Source organism: Sapajus apella, unplaced genomic scaffold, assembly GCF_009761245.1.
Source record: "Sapajus apella isolate SASKATOON/1434 unplaced genomic scaffold, GSC_monkey_1.0 scaffold29, whole genome shotgun sequence".
In the NCBI taxonomy this organism is placed as follows: Eukaryota; Metazoa; Chordata; class Mammalia; order Primates; family Cebidae; genus Sapajus; species Sapajus apella.
The window spans coordinates 17524516-17549133 of NW_022436969.1; the positions used below are offsets into that span (position 1 = coordinate 17524516).

Here is a 24618-nt window from a genome sequence, read left to right on the forward strand (position 1 = left end):
TCGTTGAGGCCTCTTGTTTTTGCTGCTGTTTTTAAAGTTTGAGTTCTCATGGTCTTCCTGAGGCAGAACTGTGGCATGTTTGGATTCTCTAGTAGCGTTTCATCTTCAAACATTTTACCCCTAGCATACCAATTTTTGTCTTAGTAAATATTGTCTCTACCCATAAGAGACGGAAGAAGTTGCTGAAATTCTTAAAGGAATCTAATTGTAAAGCTGACACAGAGCCATGCTCACTTTTTGTGACTAGGATTTGGTCAAATTCTGGTCTACACTAGCACATCTGTTCTTCAGTATTACATTAGTAGCTCTAAAATATACAGTTGATCTCTGCAATGATTTCATTTGTTCTAGATGTCTGCTTATCTCAAATACAACCATTTGCATGAAAGAACAAGGCAGCAGGTAATTAGGGAGAATGACTGTTGAAAACATTATCATAGAGTCGAATATATAATATATTGTTGGCCATGTGACTCTGAAGCTGTGATTACTTTCCTTAAATCTTTAATGATATTTACTTATTTCTATGTGATCTTCAGTCCTTATTGCAGTTCCTTCCAAAAGGTATGACATATCCAACAACTTTTATATCAAACCCATTAATGATGTCATTATCATCATGAGAGTAAACTATATTTGGATAAGTACGGCCATTTAATGTTGCTAAATCACACTAGGAGAAGGGAAGTGAGTACAGTTCTGTACTGGGTGTCATAAGCAGGATAAATTTAATCACTAAAATTTTAAAAGTGCTTACTGGCTAAGAAAGGGAGAGCATTGTCAAAATTCTCAAATCGCTGAGTGGGATAGAGTTGACAGTTGTCTCCTTGATGCTAATTCACCGATGGCGTGGAGCAGCTTTCCAGGACTAGTGATTAACTGTGCCCTCCAACATCCGTAATTTGGTGGACTGTGATAAGGGTAAAGGAATGAGACTTAACGCTTCAGGGCATATGTAAACCGTTCTGCTGCAGAGGTAGGACAGGAATTTTTCTCCCTTCTTTCTGCAGGTCAATTTCCCAAAGACCTTCATAAGTAATATTGTGAAATGAAGCCCTGGAACTGGGAACCTTAATTTGCCAGCTAAATTTCCCAAGCAGACTGTATGTCTGAGTGAATATATGAATTTGATCCAAGGGTAAGGAGGTCAGGGGGTTTGTGTAAGGGGACTAAAAGAAAGTAAATTGGCTGTGCATAGTGGCTCACACCTGTAATCCCCGCACTTTTGAGGCCAAGGTGGGTGGATCACCTGAGGTCAGAAGTTCGAGACCAGCCTGGCCAACATGGTGAAACCTGGTCTCTACCAAAAATACAAAAAAGTTAGCAAAGCATGGTGGTGCATGTCTGTAATCCCAGGTACTTGGGAAACTGAGCCACTAGAATCACTTGAACCCAGGAGGCAGAGACTGCCGTGAGCCGAGATTGCACCACTGCCCTCCAGCCTGGGTGACAGAGTGAGACTCCGTCTCAAAGGAATAAAAGAAAATAAATTTTTGGAAGAATTTTAAGAGATATGGAAAAAACCTATATCTCTTAAGGCAAGCGATGAGTCAAAGACAATATGGGAAACATAATGTGAGAGAGTGAAGTTGAGTAGTGGCGCCTTTTCAAAAAGTGATAATACAATCCTTAAGGATAAAAATGTCATTAGGGGTTATGAATAGACTAGAAGTCACCGAAGTAGGAGAGGCAGTGATTTGGCAAAAGAGCTAGAGGGAAATGAAGTGTTTAAAGGCAGGAAGAGGCAGAAAAAAGAGAAATGGGGAAAAGCATTGTTGAGCTTATAATGGTAAGAGCAATTGATTTTAGGATGACAAAATAAAAGCATCAGAATTATTAAAAGCAAATGCAGCACTTGTCAGCTTTTATGCAGATATTGATTCTAAGAGGATGAATAAAGATCATTTAAAATTCATGTGGTGCTGTACCAAATCCTGTAAAATGCTTGAAAAGAAAAGGTCAGTAGACACTCCTTTTTATGAGCATATCTGATTGTAAACTGACGTTTGTGGAGGTAAGTTTATATAGGCTTGGGTGCACTGAAAGTTTTTCATTATTTACTTTTTAGGGTGCGGAGGGTAGGTGTTTGTTTTATTTTGATTTTTGCCTTTTAGAAGTATGAGAGTTAATTGGCAGTCATAAGGAATTTTATAGATAGAAAAAACAAAGTAAAAGGAAGGAAGTAGGAAGTAGGAAGATTGGAGATGGGACCACCAAGAAAAATGCATGTGAATATAAGAATAAATGCTGAATAGACACTGATTGTTGTTGGCACAGACCAATGAATGGCTTCTGGAATGGCTATGAAAAATGACCGGAAAAAGAGATTGGATCTCAAATCTTAGGCAATTTGACTTGTGCCAGTGGCCCAGGTTGTGCCTAATTAAGTAAGACAACGGTATATTTTATTATTCAAAATGAGACAGTTTTGAGAGTGAACTTAACAATTGTGTCTGGACAGCAGGTATAACCTGGGGTTTTCTGAGCAAACCAGAACATGTGGTTATCTTACGCCTGAGTCCAAATGCCATAAAATGTAGTAATCCATGTTTTCTAACGAGTATTGTTGCTGACCAGCACTTGAGCAATTTCTTTTATACCAATCAACACCAAAAATATAAGTTAAATCAATATGTAGGTGTCAAATATTTTGGTTCATATATAGAATCACAAAAGAATCAGGGCATTTTGGTTATAAGTCACTGTTAATTTCACTTTCAGTCTCATCGGTATTGAAATAATCAACTCTGTTAGCTTTGGAAGAGGCAAATCTATGGGGAAGGGTAGGAGTCCTTGGAGCCAGACTGTTGGATTGGGATCCTGGTTCTTCTGCTGAGTGTGGGAACTTGGGTAGGTTTTTAGCCTCAGTAGTTCAGTTTCCTCCCTGTGGATAGTAGTAGTGGTAATCTCACAGATTTATTGTGAGAATTAAAAACATTAAGTAAAGACCTTAGAACGATGACTGCAACTTAGATCTATGGAAGAACTAATTATTCTTTTATTATATTCTCAGGGTGTGGTGTTCTTTTTTTGCCACAGTCCTTTGAATGATCATTTCCTTTCCTTGTTCTCTTCCGTCTCCTTCATGCTCCGTCTCCATTACTTTAAGGTGTTAAAAATCCAAATTGAATAAGTAAAATAACTCTCACAGAAATAATATATCAAAAAAATCCTTTCTACTTCAGCCTATGTTAGAAGAATAAGAACCACATAGAAGGAGATCTTCCAAACCTAATAAATGTGGAGATTGATTTCTTAATATACACATTATTGATCATGATGATTTCATCAAAACTGAAGTATTAATTTAAATTGAAAAATGTTCCTTACTTGGTGTATTAGTCAGGGTTCTCTAGAAGGACAGAACTAATAGGATATATGTATATATGAAAGGGAGTTTATTAAGAGGAATTGACTCACAGAATCACAAGCTGAAGTATGACGAGGATTAAGGAAGCCAGTAGTGGCTCAGTCTGAACCCAAAATCTCAAAAGTAGGGAAGCTCACAGTGCAGCCTTCAGTCTGTGGTCAAAGGCTGGGAGCCACTGGTGTAAGTCCAAGAGTCCAAAAGCCAAAGAACGTGGAGTCTAACGTTTGAGGGCAGGAAGCATCCAGCATGGGAGAAAGACAAAGACCACAAGACTCTGCAAGTCCACTGCTCCCACCTTCTTCTGCCTGCTTTATTCTAGCCGAGCTGGCAGTTGATTGGATGGCACCCACCCACGTTGAGGGTGGGTCTGCCTCTCCTAGTCCACTGACTCAAATGTTAATTTCCTTTGGCAACACCCTCACAGACATACCAGGAAAAATACTTTGCATCCTTCAATCCAACCAAGTTGACATTTAATATTAACCATCACACTGGGTCTTGACAATAAAAAGCATTACTTAAAAAATCAGTATGACCTGCTTAATGGTTATCACAAATGGCAAATAGCAGTATTTTTTGGAAACGTGGAAACTGGTTAGTGGAATAAGCCATTCTTTCACATGGTGAAGTTCAGAAAACAGGAGAAAACCCAATTACACATTCGTAGACATCTGTAGGAAAATGGGGGGCAGGGCAGTGTTTTAAAAGAAGGGAAACAAATGAAATAAAGCAAAAGAAGCAAAAGGTCTCTAGAAAGATGGGTCAAAGGCTGAGACAAATGAGAACAGAAGCTTGATCAACTTTACATATTGGGAGGGCTATATCTGAAGTGGGAATTATAGGAATATACTGACGATTAATACAAAGCCAGGATTTTATGGTCATTATGATGTTACTTTCTTAGGGAAATAAAGTTCATACAGATTTGGTAAAAGGAGCATTTGAAGTCGTGGTCAATGTTCTATCTTACCTATCCTACTGAATTAAGAATTAAGCAATGACAAGTGTATATATGTTTCCAAAATTTTGTGATCTCCTTCTCCCTGTGTCCTCCTCTTCGTCATTGCCAAGTTAATGAGACCTGTGACATCAAAGACGCAGAAACAGACCAAATACCCAAAGTTCTCAGCAACTTTGGTAAATTCTTTAAAAATTGGTGAAGCCAAGGGTCTTTCCAGCATCCAGTAGAATAAAGCATTGAACGCAGAATTGGTTGTTCAAGCCACACAAGAAGGAGTATGGATCAAGCTCAAGCTCACACAGCACTGCCCCAGAAGATAAATCAGCTCTGCCCTTAGATTATCCACCAAGTCGCAACTTATCATGGGTTCCCTGGGACTTCACCTCAGCATTCCTAAGTCAAGGTATAAATTTTTGACTTTGAGAGGCATTTTCCAAGTACCACTAAGTCCTTTTTTTGTGCTGTATGAAATAGCTATTTCCCAAGTTTATTGGGGAAGGGTTTGGGAAACAAACTGATTCCTGAGGAATTCTTCTTTTAATCTGTGTCACTGCATGGAGTTGTGGGTTTGCTAGCAATATTATTTAGGATAATCAGAGTGAGAAATTCCTGTGGTGGACATACTATACTAAAACCATCAAAGGAGCAATAGGTGAGGGGCTGGAGAACTTATTAAGAGCCATAAAGCATAACTAAAGATTGACCTTTTTTGCTTTGGTTCCCGGGCTGGAGAACTTATTAAGAGACATAAAGCATAACTAAAGATTGTCCTTTTTTGCTTTGGTTTAGGGCATAGATTCTGCTTTGGAGTCTGGTGCTTACTTTTTGTTGTTTCTTTTTTTTTTTTTTTTTTTTTGAGACAAAGTTTTACTTTGTTGCCCAGGCTGGAATGCAATGGCACAATCTTGGCTCACTGCAACCTCCGCCTCCTGAATTCAAGTGATTCTCCTCTCTCAGCCTCCGGAGTAGCTGGGATTACAGGCACGCACCACCACGCCCAGCTAATTTTTGTATTTTTAGTAGAGATGGGGTTTCACCATGTTGGCCAGGCTGGTCTCAACCTGCTGACCTCTGGTGATCCACCCACCTCAGCGTCCCAAAGTACTGGGATTACAGATGTGAGCCACCAAGTTCAGCCAATTGTTTGTCTTTTAACATTGCACCAGAAAGCCCGAAGGGAAAGGATGAGCAATACAAATTGCCTAGTTTTACTTCTAGCTGGTTGGTCTAGTTAAACATTTGTAGGTAGACAGACCTGAAAATAAGGTTTTATGGTATTTATGATTTTTTCTCTATCTATTCACTTATTATCTCCGATAAATGAGAATTATGGTCTTCAATTAGGGAAGATCAAAGGCAAATCAGGAAATAGTGATTTATTTATTGTAAGAGTCAGGAGAGGGGTAGGGGTGGGGAAAAAAGCAAGAGTCAGGTAAGGACATAGTACTGCTTTAGATGTGTTCCGAAACAATATGGAACTCTATTAAATAAATTTTTATTAATGACCTTTAGAAGTCATACTTAATTCACATATGATACAGTAAAATTAAGTTTGAATAAAATAGTTGGTTGAAATCAATTTATATTTGATATATGTATGGAGTGGGCTTTTCCTTTTAGATGCTTACTGTTTTTGCTTATAGTCATCATTTCACCGACGATACCTTACATGGAATTTGAAAGGAGGCAAATTCAGATATACTGGCAGATGGGGATTTAGTTCTTAATTTCAAATCCTTTTAGACACAGTTACTCAAATTTCAGAATGTTTTATTGAAGAGTTGGTAGAAAATTTTTGGAAAAAAATGGGGCTTTTCAAAAAGTAAAGTTTAAAAGTAAAGTCTGCTTTTCAGGTAGACCATTCTATTAATGATCAATAAAAGCCTATGTTTAGATATAGTTTGTATTATTTTATATCTTTTCTGTAGTATACAAAGTTACAGGGACTTGCCTTAATTTCGGTGATTCTCTAATTTGTTTATAATGCTACTAATTTATTCAGAATTATGCTGCATAAAATATGGTTGGTTTGTTTCAGATGTATATCTAGAGCTTGAGCCCTGCACCTAATAGGCTTAAAAATTTAAAATATGCTGGATATGCTTATGGAACATCAGTATTAAATGAGTGAAGAAATTGAAACCTACAGCGCATCTATATGGAAATTACAATAGCGAAAACAAAAAGTAAATAGTAGCTAAAATTGGAACACGTTCAGATTCCTATCTTATCTTGAAAAAATATGAAAGAATAACAGAGAAACTAGTCTCCTGTACCCAGCTGCAGCGTTCCCCTGCTAAAGAACAACCTGACTTTAAATTTCACCCACAAGTCGCCACTTTCCACTGTGTTTAGAAACTGTGGTCACAGGTGGTTGATTCCTTTTTCAGAAGGCAATTCATTTAGATTGGTATCAGAATCTTGTTTGGTTCAACCAGAAGGCTATGCTAATTGTTGGCTATTTTCTTGGAGAGGGACATCAAACCGTAATCAGGAATTGTAGGAGTTTAAGAGAAACGTGTGATCAAAACATTTCCAGTAGGAGTTCAAATGAAGAATTCAATGTGCTAAAATAATGAAGTGAATCTTCTCTCTCATGGAATTATATCCTAATTATGCCTGCCTATGTAAGTTCAAACACACACACAAACAAACTACATGTTTTGGAGAATTGCAGTGAACAGATAGTTTTTTTCCTTTTAGAAACATTGGGCCACTTTAAAAGTCTGGTGACAGTAAACTTGCAAATATGATTGTTTTAATTTCCAAGTAAAAAAAGAAACTGTAAGTTTTTAATGTTGTGATTTAAAGCAAAATAAGTGTAATTTGTAAGAGAACTCTCAACGTCAAGATCCTCTTGGCCAAAAAATAAGACTACAATCCCCATCATACCAAGAATTCTTTGGTCCAGGTAAGAAACAAACTCAGAATTCAGCAAGTACACTGTGAAATTATACAGTATAGTATAATGAACATACAGTAAAATAATGAAATTTAAATGCATGACTTCTGTGAAATTATTTTAAAAGAATTTTTAAACTAGTAGAAAAGCTTTTTTGCTGACAGTTCTGTTTTTGTACAACACATTTGCAACACTTTCTACAGAAGTTTTTAGTTCCTTAGCAATGTAAAACATTTCTCACTAAGAAAATGGATTGCTTTGATAAAGTAAAAATTAGCATTGATATCAAATTTATTATTATCCAAAGCTTATCTCAATTTAGCTATTGCAATAGAGCTTCCCCTTTAAAACCTGCATCACCATTACTATTACTTTACATTCTGATCTTTAATTCATATGAAGGGATTTGTTACAGTTAGTCTGGGTCAGTGACTCAACCTCTCCAAGAGGATGCAACACCGAAATGGGCCTTGTACTTTCCTGGATTCATTTCATGTTACTGATTTTACCTGGGTGTAATTCAGAATACAAATGTAGAAGTTGTATATATCCATATCAGGGGTCCTTCAATTATAGGAAGATGAGATAGTGGGCTTATACTTAGGTCTCTGTATACAACCTTTTTTATTTTTCCAAGTTAAATTTCAGTCTTTAAAATACACAGAAACATACACAAAATAGTGCATATGTAGTATGATTTCATTTATATAGTGTACATAATAAGCAACACTAATTGGTGGTATCAGAAGTAAGGTTAGTAGTCCTAGAGATGGGGGTGGGGTGAGGGCAGGGACAGGTAGTAAGTGCAAGGGACATGGGGCCAGCTTCTGAGTTACTATAACTTTCTTGATTTCAATGATGTTTCATAGGTGTATTCTGTCTGCGAAAACTGATCAGGCGATCTCCTTATGGTTTGCTCTGTTTTCTACATGTATATTACATTAAAATGTTTTTAAAGGTGTGTGCATTAGTAAACACGGAATTTTGGTTCCTCAGCTTGGATCTTGGACATTACCCAAATACAAGTTGGAGAGGCTGCTCATGTGCACATGTATCTCACAGATCTTGGAGTCTAACCCATAGTATAAAATAAAGGAAACAGTATTGATGGAGGCAGGTATTGCCATTGCTTAACCCACAGCATGAATCTGAGCTCCTAGGCCCTACACTTGGACCATCAGCCACCCAGCCATATTACAATCTGTTAACAGATGTGGATGAGGACCAAGGATCAGAATCAGGAAGGGCCGGTGGTCAGTGAGGGAACTGGGAAGTAAAGCCAGCAAGCTAAGCATTCTTTATGATCGACTGACCTCTAAATATGTACCTCCACCCAGCCTCCTTCCTGAATAGTGGTTTTCAGCTTGGGCTCTGCAATTAGGAAGAGTCAATTCCTCTTTTAGCTTTGCCATTCTGTAGCTGCGAGCCTTTGGCCAAGTTATGTTATCTCATTAAGGCTGAGCTTCCTCATTTGTAAGAAGACGTGTGATCACACAGAGTTGTCGGCACTCTGTGGTATATAGGAAAGCTTTAAGAAGGGTAGTTACTATCAATAACCTGTGGTCTATGGACAGTTCCACAGGTTTCTCGATTTCAAGGGGTCCAATTTTTACTTTGTCATCTCTGCTCACTGTTATGTGCCCATTTGCTGGTAGCCTAGGAATCATTCTCCTTTTCTCCTGCCCTCTACCAATCACCCCATTGATTAGCTTTCCAGTGTGTCAGTTTCTTTCATCTCCATGGCTTGACTCAAGCTGTCAGCCTTTCTAGCTTGTCTTACTTCAAATGCCTTCCAGGTGCACATCCCGCTCCAAAAGTTTCTTATAATGCAGACAGTGATTTTTCTAAAATGCAGGTTCAGCCATGCCACACGCACACACCCTGCTTAAAATTCTATAATGGTTTTCATTTCCCTCAGGGTAACCTGAACTGCTTAACATTTTATACCACCTTATAAGGCCTTACATGGCCTGATTTGCCGCCACTTTCCTCTCCAGCTTCAAATCTTGTTTCTCTTTTTCAGTCTATACTGCAAAAGGATGTAACTTCATTCAGTTTCTCCTCTTTCAATTCATGCATGCTATTCCTTCTGTTAGAATAGTCCGCTGTGCCTCCCCCATTGTTATGAAATGAACTGTGTGCCCCCAGAATCCATATGTTGAAGTCTAATCCACAGTACCTCAGAATGTGACCATATTTAGAGACAGGGCCTTTAAAGAGTTAATTAAGTGAAAATAGGGCCTAATCTAGAATCCCGTACTGGTGTCCTTACCTGAAGAGGACATTGGGACAGAGGGCAGACTGGCTGAGAACGCAGGGAGAAGACAGCCATCTGTGCAACAACGAGAGAGGCCTCAGTGCCGTCAGCACCTTGATCTTAGACTTATTATTTCCAGCAATGTGAGGGAAAAAAGTCTGCTTAAGCCATCCAGTCTGTGACATTTTGGCATGGCAGCTCGAGCAGGGTAATATACCCACAATGAATTCGCTTCCCTGCTTCAGGACTGAGTGTAGAAATAATGTTTTCTAGGGTACTCTCTGGGTTAGGCCAGGTGCCCTCTGATTGGCATAACAACACCAAAACCATATTGACCACGCACCATGCCTTGTGTCATCCCATTTAATTTTCACAATAACTTTATGAGAGAGATGGTTGGTTGGTTGTTTGTATGTTTTGAGACAGAGTCTTGCTCTGTCTCCCAGGCTGGAGTGCAGTGGTGTGATCTCGGCTCATTGCAACCTCTGCCTCAAGCGATTCTCCTGCTTCAGCCACTCAAGTAGCTGGGACTTCAGGCACGTGCCACCACACCCACCTAATTTTTGTATTTTTAGTAAAGATGAGGTTTCACCACATTGGACAGGCTGGTCTCGAACTCCTGATCTCAAGTGATCAGCCTGCCTTGTCTTCCCAAAGTCCTGAGATTACAGCCATGAGCCACCATTCCTAGCCAAGAGAGATGATTTTATCATCCTAAATTTACCAATTAGAAAACTGGGGAAAAGAGGAGTTGCCAGACATGCACAGGTGACCCAATCTCTTTCCATAGTTCTTATTTGTCAGGGAAGACTTCCCGCACACCTTTTAGAGTTTGACTCCAGACTAGCCTTATTACTGTGTCATAGCAGTCATCCTGCTTCACTGCAGACACTTGTTTAATTTTCCTCTCTGCTAGTCTTGAAGCTCCAGGAGCACAAAGCCTACGTCTGGACTTTTTTTTCGCTGACCTGTCAGCCAGTGTCCAGTATAGTGTGTGTCTCACAAATACGTGCTGGGTGCTTCCACCTCCAGTGCTGAGGCAAGTGAGCTGCCAGGAGCAGTCTCGTCTGGCCTGTGGCTGGGGAAGGAGACAACAGTGTTCTGAGCTTCTCCCTCTTCTCTCTCCACAGTTTTTGCAGTTCTCTTTATTTGGGGTTAGAAAAAGAAAATATTAAAGCGGAGAAATAACTATCAAGAATATGCTATATTCAATCTTTATTCGTACAATCTAGTTGGCTGTTTTCTTCTAACTAAAGAAAAACAGCTTCCTTTAGAAATTTGGAATATGGATGATAAAATCTAATTCCACACACTTTACGTTGTCTATGGAAGGAGTCCTCATAGACATGAAAGAATGACATAGTAATTTCAGTGAAATGAAGGGCAAATAGTTCAATTATTGAGTTGCTTGATATTAGAAAAAGGAACGTGAATTGGTACCTTTTCTAGAATTTCACAGGCACTTCCTGCAATCCAGGGTCCATGGATTCTGGTGTACAAGCCCACATCCAAAGAGATCAAAGGAAATATTAGCATATCGCTTATCAACACTGTTTATAGTACCTGCACATTAGTCACTTTAGTAGCTCTCTTGATGATCAGATTGAAAAACCGTAGTGTACTTAGGGTTTGGCATTATCGAGGTTTCAGGCATCCCCTAGGGATCTTGGAGCATGTCCCCTGAGGAAAAGGAGGGACCACCCTCTGTCTTAAGGGAGGCCTAAAGTGTGAGAGTTCAGAGGAAGATGGCTCCTCCCTAGAATCAGGGAAGGCATCAGCCAGAGACTAAGTTGGCCCTGACATTATTTCAGCTCCCTCTTCAGGAGCTGAAAGCCTGCGAGCCTCCCTGCAGCAGCAGTCAGTTTTCTGACTGACTGGATCTGATCTATATGTTAGACCAGTGAACTAGCTAAGAGAGATTCCAGTTTTAAGCCTGCCTTAGAATTCAAATCAATCAAAACTCTTGTAAGGTTATTCTGCGTCTTATCCCTATGATTAATCAATTCAACCCTGAAAACAATGACTGGACTTTCTGCATGTTATACTCTGACCTTGGTGCTAAAAATGCTAATGTTAGAAATTGTGGGCAGTTGCTGTGGACCAGCCATTTTATTGCATTACTTTACAATGTGCTTAACCAAAAAGGCCGATACCAAATGACCAATACAATTTAAGTGTTTATCTCTAACAGAGGACTTAGAGTAGGAAAAAAAAAGACAACAGTAATTATTGCTACAGACTTTGGCAGTCGGACACAAGGTGTTACCAGCTAGTACTAGATTTGATTTGCTAAGGTTTTGCTGAGGATTTCCGTGTTTATGTTTGTAAATGATGTTGGTCTGTGGGTTTTTGTTCTGGCAGTGTCTTTGTACGGATGGTTTTGGTATCATTATAATCCTGGCTTCTTACAATGAATTGAGAAGAGTTCCTTTTACCTCTGTTTTCTGTGCAAGTTTGGTATTTCTTCCTTAATGTTTAATAGCATGTCAGTGAAGCCACTTGGGCTTGGAGTTTTCTTTGTGGGAAGGTTTTAAATTATGAATTCAATTTCTTTAATCAATATAGATAGACCACATTTCTTCTTCTGTCAGTTCTAATAAATTATCTGTCCATTTCATATAAGCTGTTGAATTTCTTGGCATAGGATTCTTCATAATAGTCCCTTATTTTCTGTTTGCGATCTGTAGGATTTGGGGCACAATCTTGTTTTTTTCCTTTCCAGCACTGCTAATTTTTGACATTTCCCCTCTAGCTATGTATTTATTAATATTAATTTATTCATTTTACTTATCTTTCCCAAACCCTGCTTTTTTAAACATTTACTTTTTTTTCTGTTATTTGCCTGTTCACTGTTTGCCTGATTTTTGCTCTTGTCTTAATTATTTCTTTGCTCCTGTTTACTTTTGACTTAATTTAATCCTCTTCTTTTAATAGCTTCCCTAAGGTGGAAGCTTAGATAATTGATTTTTTCTCTCTCTTCTATTTTAATGTAACCATTTATTGCTATAAAATTCCCTCTGAGGATTGCTTTAGCTGTGTCCCACGTATATTGGTTTGTTGTGGTTTTCTTAACTATTCAGTTCAAAATATTTTCTAATTTCTCTTAGGATTTCTTCTTTGACTTTTCAGGTTATTTAAAAGGGTGTTGATTAATTTCCAGTCTTTGGGGATTTTCTAGGTATTAAAAAATCAGTTTCTAATTTAATTCCATTGTGGTCAAAGAACATACTGTGCATATGAAGTAAGTCCTTTAAAATTTCTTGAGACTTGTTTTATGGTTTGGCATATGCGTTATCTTGGGATTGTTCCCTGTGAATCTAAAAAGAATGTGTAAGTCCACTCTTTACATTGAAAGTAGTCTATAAAGCTCCATTACATTAATTTGGCTGATGCTATTGGTTGTTTTCTTTATTTTTCCTGATTTTCTGTCTACTTGTTCTGTCCCTTACTAAGAGGAGAGTGTTGAAATCTCTAACTATAATTGTGCCTGTGTCTCTCTTTTCAGTTCTGAAGGGTTTTCACTTTAAATATTTGAAGCGCTGTGTTTCAGGGCATACCCATTTAGGGTTGTTAGGTTTTCTTTATGAATACAGTCATTTATCATAAATAAATATCCCTCTTTGTCCTTAATCCTAGTTCTTGTTCTGGAGTTGTAACAGCCTTGGAGTTGTGCTGCTAGATCTCCTTTCCAAAGAGTGGAATACTTAGCCTATAGCCTCAGTTTTCACACTTCAGGAATTGCCAGTCTTCCTGTAGTGGCTCTGCTCTCCCCAAGATGCCACCGGCCCGTGACTGAGCACAGCATGGTACTAGACTGGGCTGATTCAGCCCAATGCCAACTCCTCTGTTGGCAGCTTCTGCTGCGGGATCTCCGTAGGCCTGACTGAGACTTTGGGGACCTACACCTCAGTCCCAGGCTCTTCCTATTCAAGTCTTTTTCCCCTTCTCTGATCAAGGGTTTCAGATCCTCATTCATGTTTGAAGGCTTTTCTGTGCCCAGTCTGGCTCTCATTTACCTTAATCTTTCATGACTGTTTCTCCCAGTAAATCTCCTGAGCCTCTGGCTCAGTATTGACATCTGCTTTATGAAGGACCCAAGCTGCCGTACAAGTCTACCTGTCTGAATGACGTGGACGTCCCAACTTTCTTATGATTAGTGTTTGCATGGCATACCTTGGTCCGTTCTATACTTTTCCTATGCTATGTGTTTATGAAGTGTGTAGACAGCATATATGCTTGGGTTTTGCTCTGTGTTTACTATTTATTCCATCCGCTTTCTTCCCTTCTTCTCACTCATTTCTGCCCCTTGTTTAGATTACTTGAGTTTTGCTTTTGTTTTTTTAGAATTTTATTTATCTCTACTCTTTTAGCTCTTTGTTCATTATTTTTGGTGACTGCTGCAGAGTTTATAACGACACTTTATCTTACCACATTCTACCTTTGAGTAATGTTATCATTTCATGAATAAGAGTCTTATGATATTTGCTTTCATTTTTTTCTTCTCCTTTTTGCTGTTATTATCGTATATTTCATTTATTACATATTTCATAAACCTTAAAATACATTATTAGTTTTGTTTTACACAGTCAATTTTATCTTAAGGAAATCAAAATAAGAAAATAGTTTCTTTTATATGTACCCACATATTTACAGTTTCCCACATTTTTATTCTTTTGTAGAGGTCCAAGTTTCCATCTGGTATTATTTTCTTTCTGCTTGAAAAACTTGTTCTAGTATTTTTTTTCTAGTGCAGATTGGCTGGCTCTGTGCTTTTGTTTGTCTAAAAAAGTATTTATCTAATCCCCCTGTATGAAGGATAACGTCACTGGATATGGAATTCTAGGTTGATCATGATGTTCTTTTTACACTTTAAAGATGTTGCTCTACTGCTTTTAGCTTGTGTTGTTTCTGACAAGAAGTTTGCAGTTATTATCTTTGTTCTTCTGTATGTAATATGTCTGGTTTTTTCTACTCTGATGCTGTCAATATTTTCTCTTTATCTCTGTTTTTCAGCAATTACATCATTGTGTGCCTGTTTGTGGTTTGTTATCTTTCTTGTTCATTGAGTTTCTTGAATCTGTGATCTATAGTTTTCAACAACCTTGGAAAATTTTCAGCCACTACTTCTTTAAATCAGTTCCCCCTCCCAATCCCCATCCTAGCACTCCAGTGGCACATTTGGACTACTCAGTATCATCGCACAGGTCACTCAGGCTCTGTTCAATTTTTCCAGACTTTTGTTCCCTGTGTGTTTCAGTTTGAGTATTTTCCATATTTTGTCTCCAAATTTATTGGTCTCTTATTCTGTAGTTGATTAATGTGCTGATAATTCTATTTGGTGTGTTTTTCATTTCAGATATTTTGTTCACTTCCAGAAAGTTTTATTTTCTTATCTTCCATGTCTCCCCTCTTATTTTTCTTTTTAATTCCTAAAATTATTGAGCATAGTCATGATTTCTCTTTAATGTCCTTGTGTGCTAATTCCTCCACTCTCAACTCTGTAATTTCTGAGTCTGTTTTTGTGTCTCATTTTCTGCTTCTTTGCATATATGTAGTTTTTTAGTGAATGCCCGACTTGTTATTTTGTTGTTAGATGCAAGGTTTTATTGCCTTTCTTTTTAGTTTCATTAAGGTAGGTCTAGAGTAGCCTTTACTTCGGCTGATTTAGTTTCACTAAAGTGAGAAACTTCTGGGGTTTTGACCAAAACCTCAAGTTCTCAATAAAGACTTTCTGTTCTGATTGGTCCAGAGTCAAATGTCTCCCAGCCCTTTGGGAGCTCTGGGAATTACTTAACTTATTGAAGATATGTTTTTGGGAGGGGGATGCTGCTCTGTGAAGTTGACCCTGCACATGTATTTAGCAAAAAACTCAAGGAGACCCCATATGGATTAATTGAGCTCTTTTGTCTCTATAATTTCTTTCTGTCAGATACTTTTTCTACCAAATTCCATTTGCCGTAGCCTCCTTGAACTCTGTTCTATGTCCTCTTAAGTTGGTGAGACCCCCGTGTTCTTGGCTTACCCTTGCTGTACTGCTTGCTGTTCTGCACGGTTCATCCAGGCAGAAAGCTGGGACGCCCGTAGGACCCACTCATTGTTCCTTTTCTCTCAGGCATCACAACTTCTGTTGTGCTTCCTCTTATCTGATGTCTTATAAACAGTTTTTTATGTAGTTTATGCACTTTCCTAGTTGTTGATGGTGGCAAGGCTAATCTAATATCAGTTAATCCTTTGTGGCCAGAAACAATTTCAGCTTTTATAAATATTCTGTGTGTTTCCTCTCAGACATTAAGGTAGCCTTTTAGAACCTCCTTAGCGTTGAGAAAGAAGCAATTTTTGGCAGGGGGAGAAGAGACTCCAGGGCCATTGATTGTGCCCTGGATGGCACAAGCTGATATTAGACACAGGACCACAGTCGGGCATCCCAGAAAGAAAGGGAGTCTGACAACTGGGAGACGAGGGGGTGCTGTGGCTCTGGCTCTTCCCAGGTACTGTTTCCCAGTCACCTTCCACACATAAGGAATGTAAGTCAGGGACAGCCTGTACATCTAAACTATTCCAAGGAAGTGATTTCTTCACTGGGGCTTCATATCTATCATTTATGGATGTGAATTTTCCTTCTCCTTTGAATGTCTATGGCAATTTAAATATTTCTTTAATCGTTTTCTTCTGCATCAATGCTATTTATTGAGGACTTCCAAAAGCCAGGAACTCTGTTAAGGGATCTGCATTCATAAATTCACTTAACTTTCACTGTGACCCAATGAGGTAGGTACTGGTATGGTCTCTATTTTAGTCACGAGGAAAGCAAGACTTGGAAAGATTAAGAAATTTGCTGAAGATCATGCACCTGCAATGTGCCAAAGCCAGGATTTGCACCCATGTCCTTTTCATTTCATGCTCTGCATTCATGATATCAGGCTTTCTGTCTGTACTGCACACTACCTTTGTACTATAGTTGTTTCTGTGTCTGTCTTTGTAGTTTATAAATTGATTGAGAATAGGAACCCTGTACTTACATGTCTTGTGTTCTCATAGCGTCTAGCAGGGCCCTTCCCCACAGCAATTGGAAGAGAGAAAAGGAGAAAGAAACGTTTCCTTTATTATTTACTTGGAAAACAAATAGTCCTAAACTCTTAGAATTAACTTGCCTTCAAAATATTTCCTTATCAAGAATATTTTCCTCTCAAGGTAACTTTGTCTTATTTATTTTATTCCTAACAAATCATAGTTACTGGAGTCAGCTGATAGTAAATTAGCTATCCTTCTATAAAACAACAAATGGCAAAAAGGAAAGATGCATTTTTATTCTGTTGCAAAGTGTACTAAGCAGTAATTGCAGGCTTTGGGATAATGTGTTCTATGATATTTGTTCCTTTTGGTTGTGGACGTAAATGATCTCTTACAAGATTGATTTTTGTGTTATCTGTAGCATTAGATAAATATTTATTAAAATATGGGCTAAATAAGGATAGAAATAGTACAATCAGTAATTTGAAGTTATCTTTTTATTTGTGAGCCAAATATGTAGTGCTGTCTTGATTAAATCTGTCAGTAATCTGGGCAATGAAGCTATTCTACAGGAAAAAGCCGACCCGAGCATTGACATCCCCAGGGTAGGATTTCAGAGCTTCTGGGTGCTTCCAAAGTGTTCTTACATTTGATGAAGAAAAAAGACTTGAATATTGGATGGCAGTTTCCACACTTCAGCCCACCTTCCCCTGGGGTCAAACATGCTTGTCACAGGCAGCATTTAAGCCACATGTGATAACCTTCCATAGCTGAGCTCTCTTGTTCCACATAGACTGGTATTTGTCAGGCCAGAGGCTACTTGTAAGTGAGAAAGCCTGGCTGCTAGAAGCTGTTAAAAAATCAATACCAAACTTCTTTAGAATCTTTCATTATTCAATTAAAAGATGCCTCTAGCCCTTGGGTGAGTGAGGGGAGAGGGAGGCGGAGGGAGGTGGGGAGCCACATTGCCCCAGTGTCTGAAACCTTGAATTCAGAAAAGCATAAAGAGAGTGGAGACTTGTGAAAGGCAGTCAATTTTCTTTTTATTTGACCACACTCTGTTCTTAGAGATTCTTTTTCATTGGCCCAAACCTATAACTTTCAGATTTAGTAATCATGAAATTCTTCTCTATATTTTGGAACTACAATGACTTCATTCAGAGTGAGCAACTTTAAATCGTTTTATTTTTTTTTTTTTTTTTTTTGGTGAGACAGGGTTTTGCTCTGTTGCCCAGGCTAGAGTGCAGTGATGCGATCATGGCTCACTACAGCCTTGTTCTCCTGGGCTCAAGCAATCCTCTTGTCCCAGCCTCCTGGATAGCTGGGACTATGGGTGTGCACCACCACCACACCTGGCTAATTTTTAGATTTTTTGTAGAGATGAGGGGGTATCTCACTAGGTTGTCCAGACTGGTCTCAAACTCCTGAGTTCAAGCTGTCTCTTTACCTCAGCCTCCTAAATTGCTGGGAACACAGGTATAAGCCACTGTGCCCAGCCTAAGTCTTTATTTTCAATTATTAATGCTCACAAAAAGATCTGTAGTAAGATAGTTCTTGTCCTCTCTAAAGAGTGGGAGCCAAGAGACAGTAGAGAGGAAAAGAAGAGAGATGGGGAGGTTTATATTTCACAAGCAAAGCAAGAGAGCTTCTTAGAAATGAGAGGGAATTATATTTCACATGATCTTTTGATATTCGGGATCTTTCATCTCTTGGTAATTTTATAAAATAGACAACCACTACAGTCACTTTCTTCCTTAGACACAATCGATTCATGAACATTCATCAAGGAATTGATTTGTGGTCCCTGGAGAACTGAACCAGATTCAAGCAAGAATGTGAAGGCCCATCACTAAATGCCATATGTTGTTTCTGATCCTTGAGACTCTCCTGTTGCCCAGTATGATGTTATGTTAAACATTAGTTGTTGGATCATAAGAACGACAAGGGAACACACGTCATTTTCCTTGTCTGGATAATGTTCTTTCTGTAGTTAGATAAAAGATTAGGACTCTTAGGTAACAGCGTATTAAGATGACTAGCTGGAAGAGAGGAAACATAGACATGATCAAATTCAAAGTAGTAGATACCTCAGATGCCCTGACCTGATCATTACACATTCTGTGCATGTAACCAAATATCACATGTACCCATAAATATGTAAAATATTATATATCAATAAAAATCCTCTCAAATCCGAAAAGCCCCACAGTACCATTAATGAATCCCACTGCCACCAAGCTAGGACTTAAAGGGTAATGGGGAGTTTTCATTTTTAAGAGAAACAAGCCCAAGAAAGGACTTTAGGTATACTCTCAACTAAGCTAAAATTTTTTCAGTGAGTTAATTCATATTAAGTATTGTACCTAATAGTCACACTCCATGAAGTTCATTTGTACATTAACTATCTTAATAATATGTTTCAACTGGGTGCGCTAACAGAATATAAGGTCATATTTATTACACTTGTTTTCAGGAGTTACAACTTCAAGTTTACGACATTGAATTTTCCTCGGGATGTTTCTTTATAGAAAAACGGTACAGACGGTCCCTGGCTTAGGGTGGTTCAACTACGATCTTTTGACTTTACAATAGTGCAAAAGTGTATGTGTTCAGTAGTTCGTACTTTGAGTACCCATTCAAGCATTCTGTTTTTCACTTTCAGTGCAGTATTCAATACAGTTTCAGTACAGTATCAGTATATTACAGGAGATATTCAACATGTCTTATAAAATAAGTTTGTGTTAGAGGATTTCACCCAACCGTATGCTAATGTAAGTGTTCCGAGCACATTTATGGTAAACTAGGCTGAGCCGTGATGGTTGGTAGGTTGGGTGTATTAATTGCATTTTCGACTTATTTGACTTATTTCAGCAGTATTTTCAAATCGTGATGGTTTTTTGTTTGTTTTGTTTTTTTGAGACGGAGTCTTGCTCTGTTGCCCAAGCTGGAGCACAATGGCATGATCTTGGCTTACTGCAAACTCTGCCTCCCAGGGCCAAGTGATTCTCCTGCCTCAGCCTCCTGAGTAGCTAGGATTATAGGTGTGTGCCACCACGCTCGGCTAAATTTTGTATTATTTGTAAAGATGGGGTTTCATCGTGCTGGCCAGGCTGATTTCAAACTCCTGTCGTCAGGTGATCCACCCACCTTGGCCTCCCAAAGTGCTGGGATTGTGATGGTTTTATATGGACATAACTCCATCGTAAGTTGAGAAGCATCTGTATTCATTGACTAATTAAATACATATTTGTTTGAGGTTTACTGTGTGTAGAATGTTGTACTTGACTTTGTCTGAAATTATGCATTTATCCATTTATTCATTTAGCAAATATTTATTGTATGTTAATATGTTCCAGGAACAGCTCTAGGCACTGGAAACGTTAAATCAGAATAGCAAATGAAGTTTCTGTTCCACCTGCGACCTAGGGGCCAATGAGGAAGTCAGACAGTACACAAGCCACAGATGCATACATAATGTCATTTTGGAAAGAAGAGAAGAATTGTATTAGCTCCTTTTAGTAATGCCTGACATTGTGTGACAGCAGCTGGGAAATCAAATACTGCGATATAAACGACAGCATGACCTGACTTTTATAGAGAGCCAAGTATAGGGTCTTTTACAGATGTCTATGTAGCTCTCATAATAGCTTTGTAAAGTACATATTATTGATGCCATTTATTCAGATGGAAAAACTGAGGCCCAACGAGAATCTGTGAATTTCTGAAGGGCCCAAAGCTAGTAAATGGCAAAGTTTTTTAAATCGGACCCTTGCCTTCTGACCCTAAGTTGCGTGATTTTTCTCTATATTGCTCGATATATATTGAATTAATCATCCGTGAATTCTTTCCTTTCTACATTTCAGGTTAAAAAAAAATCTTTCAGGAATAGAAAACGTTTTGCAATCACAGCAGTTATGGTTTTTGCTTTTGACTTTTGCATAAAGCTCCACGTTTGTTAAGTAGAGGAAAGAAGGAAGGAAAACTGTAAAAATTGTCCTCACACACTGTGTGGGTTTCTGTGAATCTCAGCCTTTTTGAGGCTGATTACACTTTGCAGTCTTCCTTAGGAAATGGATGGAAGTTTGAGCTGAGACACAAACAGGAAGGCTCCAGGCAGCATTTGTTCCACGGGCACCACCTCCTTAAATAGCTACTGTGCGATGGAATTAGTTCTCCACTTAGAGAAGAAATTCCATTGCCCTTTGTTTCTGGCCCTGCAGGGCTAGAGGTGGTCAGCACTGTCCTGCCCCGGTTGAAGCAACTTTAATGGGTGTGGGGTGCTGAATGTGGACTGGGGATGGCTTCCCTGCCTTTGGGCCATGGGGAGACATCCTTGCAGAGGAGTTTTGTGGGTCTTCCGGAAGAATATCATCCCTGAGACTTTTAACCTGCTAAAAGGTAAGGTTTTAAGCACTTCTTAATAACTTTGGCCACAGACTTCTTTCTGCAGATTGGTTCTTTCTTCGATTTAAAAGAGAAAGGAAGGCACAGACAGTTGTGATAGCTTTTTTTAAAAAAAATCTATTTTTAGGGGCTTATAGTTTTATTAGTAATTTATGGGTGCGTCAAATTGATAGTAAATTGCCATTTTTTAACCTTTCAAAGCAGATTTTTGTTGTGGTATGGATATGAGTTTTTAAAACTCAAATATAGAAGGGAAGTCCTATTGCTAATTTGAGAGGACTAGTTAAAATGTGTTCTTTATAGATGTGTAAAAATGAATGGCTTAGAAGTCTTTTCATTCCTATTTCTGTTTGTGTGCTGGAGGCTTTAAACTATCTAACCTAATCTTTCCAGTTAATTACTTAATTTTAGAAAAATCTACTGAGGTAGATAGAGTTCGTTAGCCAAGGAAGCTATTCTATTCTTTAATGGAATTAATGCACATCTGTGGTCAGGCTTATCAAGACTTTCCTCTTGCTCTCAGCACTGGGACAGAGGGTGCCCACCAGAAGTGGCTGTGTGTTGCCCTGGTCCTACAGGAGAGAGGTGGGTGGGGAAGGAGTTCTACAGGAAAGAGGTTTGCTCGCGGATTTTTGTGACCTGCATCTGTCCATTTCTTCTGATCTTTCCGTGGCCTGTGTCTACCCCTCCCTTAAGCACCTTCTTAGAGATTAATTAGTACCTGTGTTAGTGTAGTCTCAAAGCCAAGGACCTAATTAGTCTGATCAATAGCACGCAGAGGCTCTTCTTCCAGAAACACAAATGTGTGCTCTTCCCAGAAAGGCTTCCATGATATCGATTAACCTCTTTTCATGTTCAATTTGTAAAACATTGTCTTGCATACAACTGCCTTGTCAAAGACTCCTTGTTTGTCTTTTATTTCATTTTTGTTCTTGTTCTCGTCCTTTGTTTGGGGTTTGGTTGGGGAGGAGGAGCATTAAGAGAGGTGGTCTTGCTATTTATTTGGGTTTCCTTTTATTTAAAATTAGATTCCAGTCATCTGCATCAGAGCATTATGGATTCGTTTTACTTGAGCAGTGTCATCTTTATATTTACAAAGCTGTGTTTATAGTTTCCTTATTGTTCTTAAGTGTTTTTACCAGAGCATTTTGTAATCAAAAAGTCAAATCTTCTTTGACCCTATTGAGCTTGATTTTTAGATTGGTTTAGAGTGTGTTAAGGAAGCCTTCGATGAAATATTACTTGTTTTTATAGTGTGTGGAGGAAGGGGTAAGAGTTTTTTGCTTGTTTGCTTTACCTTCGATTATAGGTAGTGTAAGCAAAACCAAGGGCAATGATAGGACCGTTCCCTAGTGATGCTTTGGATATGGCATTTGCTGGATGTGTTCAGTTGTGAAAATAATAACAGTTTACACATGCTTTGACGATGATTACTAAATAGGGAGATTTTCCCTAACTTTAAATCTAAGTAATAATGAATTTGCATTATATTTAGAAATGGTTTCTGTTTCACATTCTGTGGTTTCTTTCTAAGAGCCCCTACGTGTGATCACTGTTCCCCTCCCCTGCCCACTTGATACGTGTGCCTGTCTTTTACCAGCAAATTTTGTGAGGCCCCTGTTAAACGCTAAAGGGATTAATTGTATATCAGTGGCACTAATTAAAGACAAGTTTAAGAAGATAGGACTTATGTTTAGATTTGAAAATCTCAACAAAGGATTTCATTTTTATGATCTTAAAGCCGAAGTGGAGAAAACAGTGGGAAAATGAGCAACACTTAGCTACCCAGGCTAGTAGAATCCTTTTACAGATAAGGAATCCTGAAAACAATGGGCACAGTAATACAAGGTTCTAAGGACAAGTTTCTGGCTGAAATTTTAGGAAAAAAATAACAATATAGCCCCTGAGATGAGCTAAAAGGAAATCAGTGCCTTTCTACGATAAGTAGAATGACAAGGTGAAGTAAAGATTTACTGGAAGGCCTCCTCCTGACTCCAGATGAGCTGAGTGCAGGAATGTGGTTTAATAATGCCTTTTTCAAACCCCAGCAGTGGTGTTTTGACTCAGTGTTGCTGACGTAAACACAGACCAAATGTGGAAATTTTCCAAAAGTAGAGAGTGGAAACAGTGCAGCCAAGATGTACAGTATTAATACAGCAAAGGCTTGGAGCAGCAGCTGGCCACCGCCTCGAGTATCACAGCCATTCAACTCTCTCTGAAGGTTCAGTGCTGCTGGCATTAAGACCATTCTTAGATAGAAGATTGCACCAAGAAGATTGCAACAAATCACCCCAGGCACTCACCTAAACAGATGAAAGAAGAGATTTGAGAATAAGGGAATTGTTTCTTGGTGATGCAGAAGCCTGTGGATTAAGAAAAGAAAAGGGGGCTGGGAGCAATGGTTCCTGCCTGTAATCCCAGCACTCTGTGAGGCTGAGATGGGCGGATCACCTGAGGTCAGGAGTTCGAGACCAGCCTGGCCAACATGATGAAACCCCATCTCTGCTAAAACTACAAAAATTAGCTGGGAGTAGTAGTGCACACCTGTAATCCCAGCTACTCAGGAGGCTGAGGCAGGAGAATAGCTTGAACCCAGGAGGTAGAGGTTGCAGTGAGCTGAGATGGTGCCACTGTACTCCAGCCTGGGTGACAGAATGAGACTCCATCCCAAAAAAACAAAAAAAGAGGAAAAAGGGTATTGAGGGGGGTGATTGGGCAAGGTGAATGCTGATTAGATGGGCATTCATTGTTGGGAGGCTTTAGTGACAAACAAATGGTAGGGTTACAAAGCTCATTTACCAAACAAACTCGGGAAGTTAGCAGAGTAAACATAGGTGTCTCTGTTAGCTGTGAAGATTAGCTTAAACAATTCTCTGCTTGTCAGATATATTTTAAAAAATGAACATGAAGGTGTAAACATTTTTTCTTTTTTTTTTTTTTAATGAAGATACATGGTAAAATTGGGGCCAGACATGGAAAGAATATTTCTTGCTCAGCTACAAATCACACTAGCTTAGGCATCCCGAGAGTCCAACTGAGCGCTGCACAAAAATCACCATTGGGACATGAACAGTCTTTTTTTTTTCCTGCTTAAAAAGATGTCTAGAAGGCATACTATTTCAGTTATTTATGTACTAAAGTGGCATTTAGCTATCTGAAACTTCCAGAGTAAGAAGGTGGTGATCAAGGTTTTTTTGCCTTGTTTTTCTTGCTGCTCCACCGTTTGCAGAGCTCATTCCAAATAGTGCATCCGTAAACTTGGAAAGGAATGCTGAAGATGTGGAGGCAGTAAACACATGGCAGTTTGCAGGAGAGCCCAAGAGCCGACCAGCATCTGCAGTGCTTAGTAGAACATCTGCAGTAACTTAGAAATATTCAAGGCAGGTGCTGTAGAGCAAATGTAACTAAAATAGAGGCCCATAAATGTGTTCATGTCAAACAACTCTTGAAAAATATTAGCAAATTATACATTGTCTTCCAGTTCATGCTTTGCCAATTATTCAATAAGTATGAATCTTCTAGTATCTTTTTATTAAAAAAATACTATAAGATTTATTATTTGTTCCATCTCATAACTGCTGTTGCTTTTTTTTTTTTTTTAACAAAGCACCATAAAGCATACTCTCTTTTTTAATTGGATGAGTCTGTGGATATCTTTTACCATTAAGAAGCTTCAGTCGCGGCCGGGCGCGGTGGCTCAAGCCTGTAATCCC

General features: G+C 38.7%; 1 protein-coding gene and 1 long non-coding RNA gene across 5 annotated transcripts in view; both read left to right on the plus strand.

Annotated features, from left to right (window-relative positions):
• The window catches only part of ARHGAP28 (Rho GTPase activating protein 28), a 183281-nt gene that overhangs the window by 24714 nt on the left and 133949 nt on the right, over nucleotides 1-24618 (plus strand). The window contains exon 1 of one of the 4 annotated variants that reach the window (XM_032293343.1): nucleotides 19697-20899. The exons of the other annotated variants lie outside the window; for them this stretch is intronic. The gene's annotated coding sequence lies outside the window, so the exon portion shown is untranslated. Of the gene's footprint in view, nucleotides 1-19696; nucleotides 20900-24618 lie in introns of those variants that run through there. 4 annotated transcript variants of the gene reach the window in all.
• Nucleotides 5399-22837, plus strand: LOC116561515. Its single transcript, XR_004273463.1, has 3 exons — nucleotides 5399-9590; nucleotides 17529-17531; nucleotides 22826-22837. It is a non-coding gene; the product is annotated as an uncharacterized LOC116561515 (long non-coding RNA).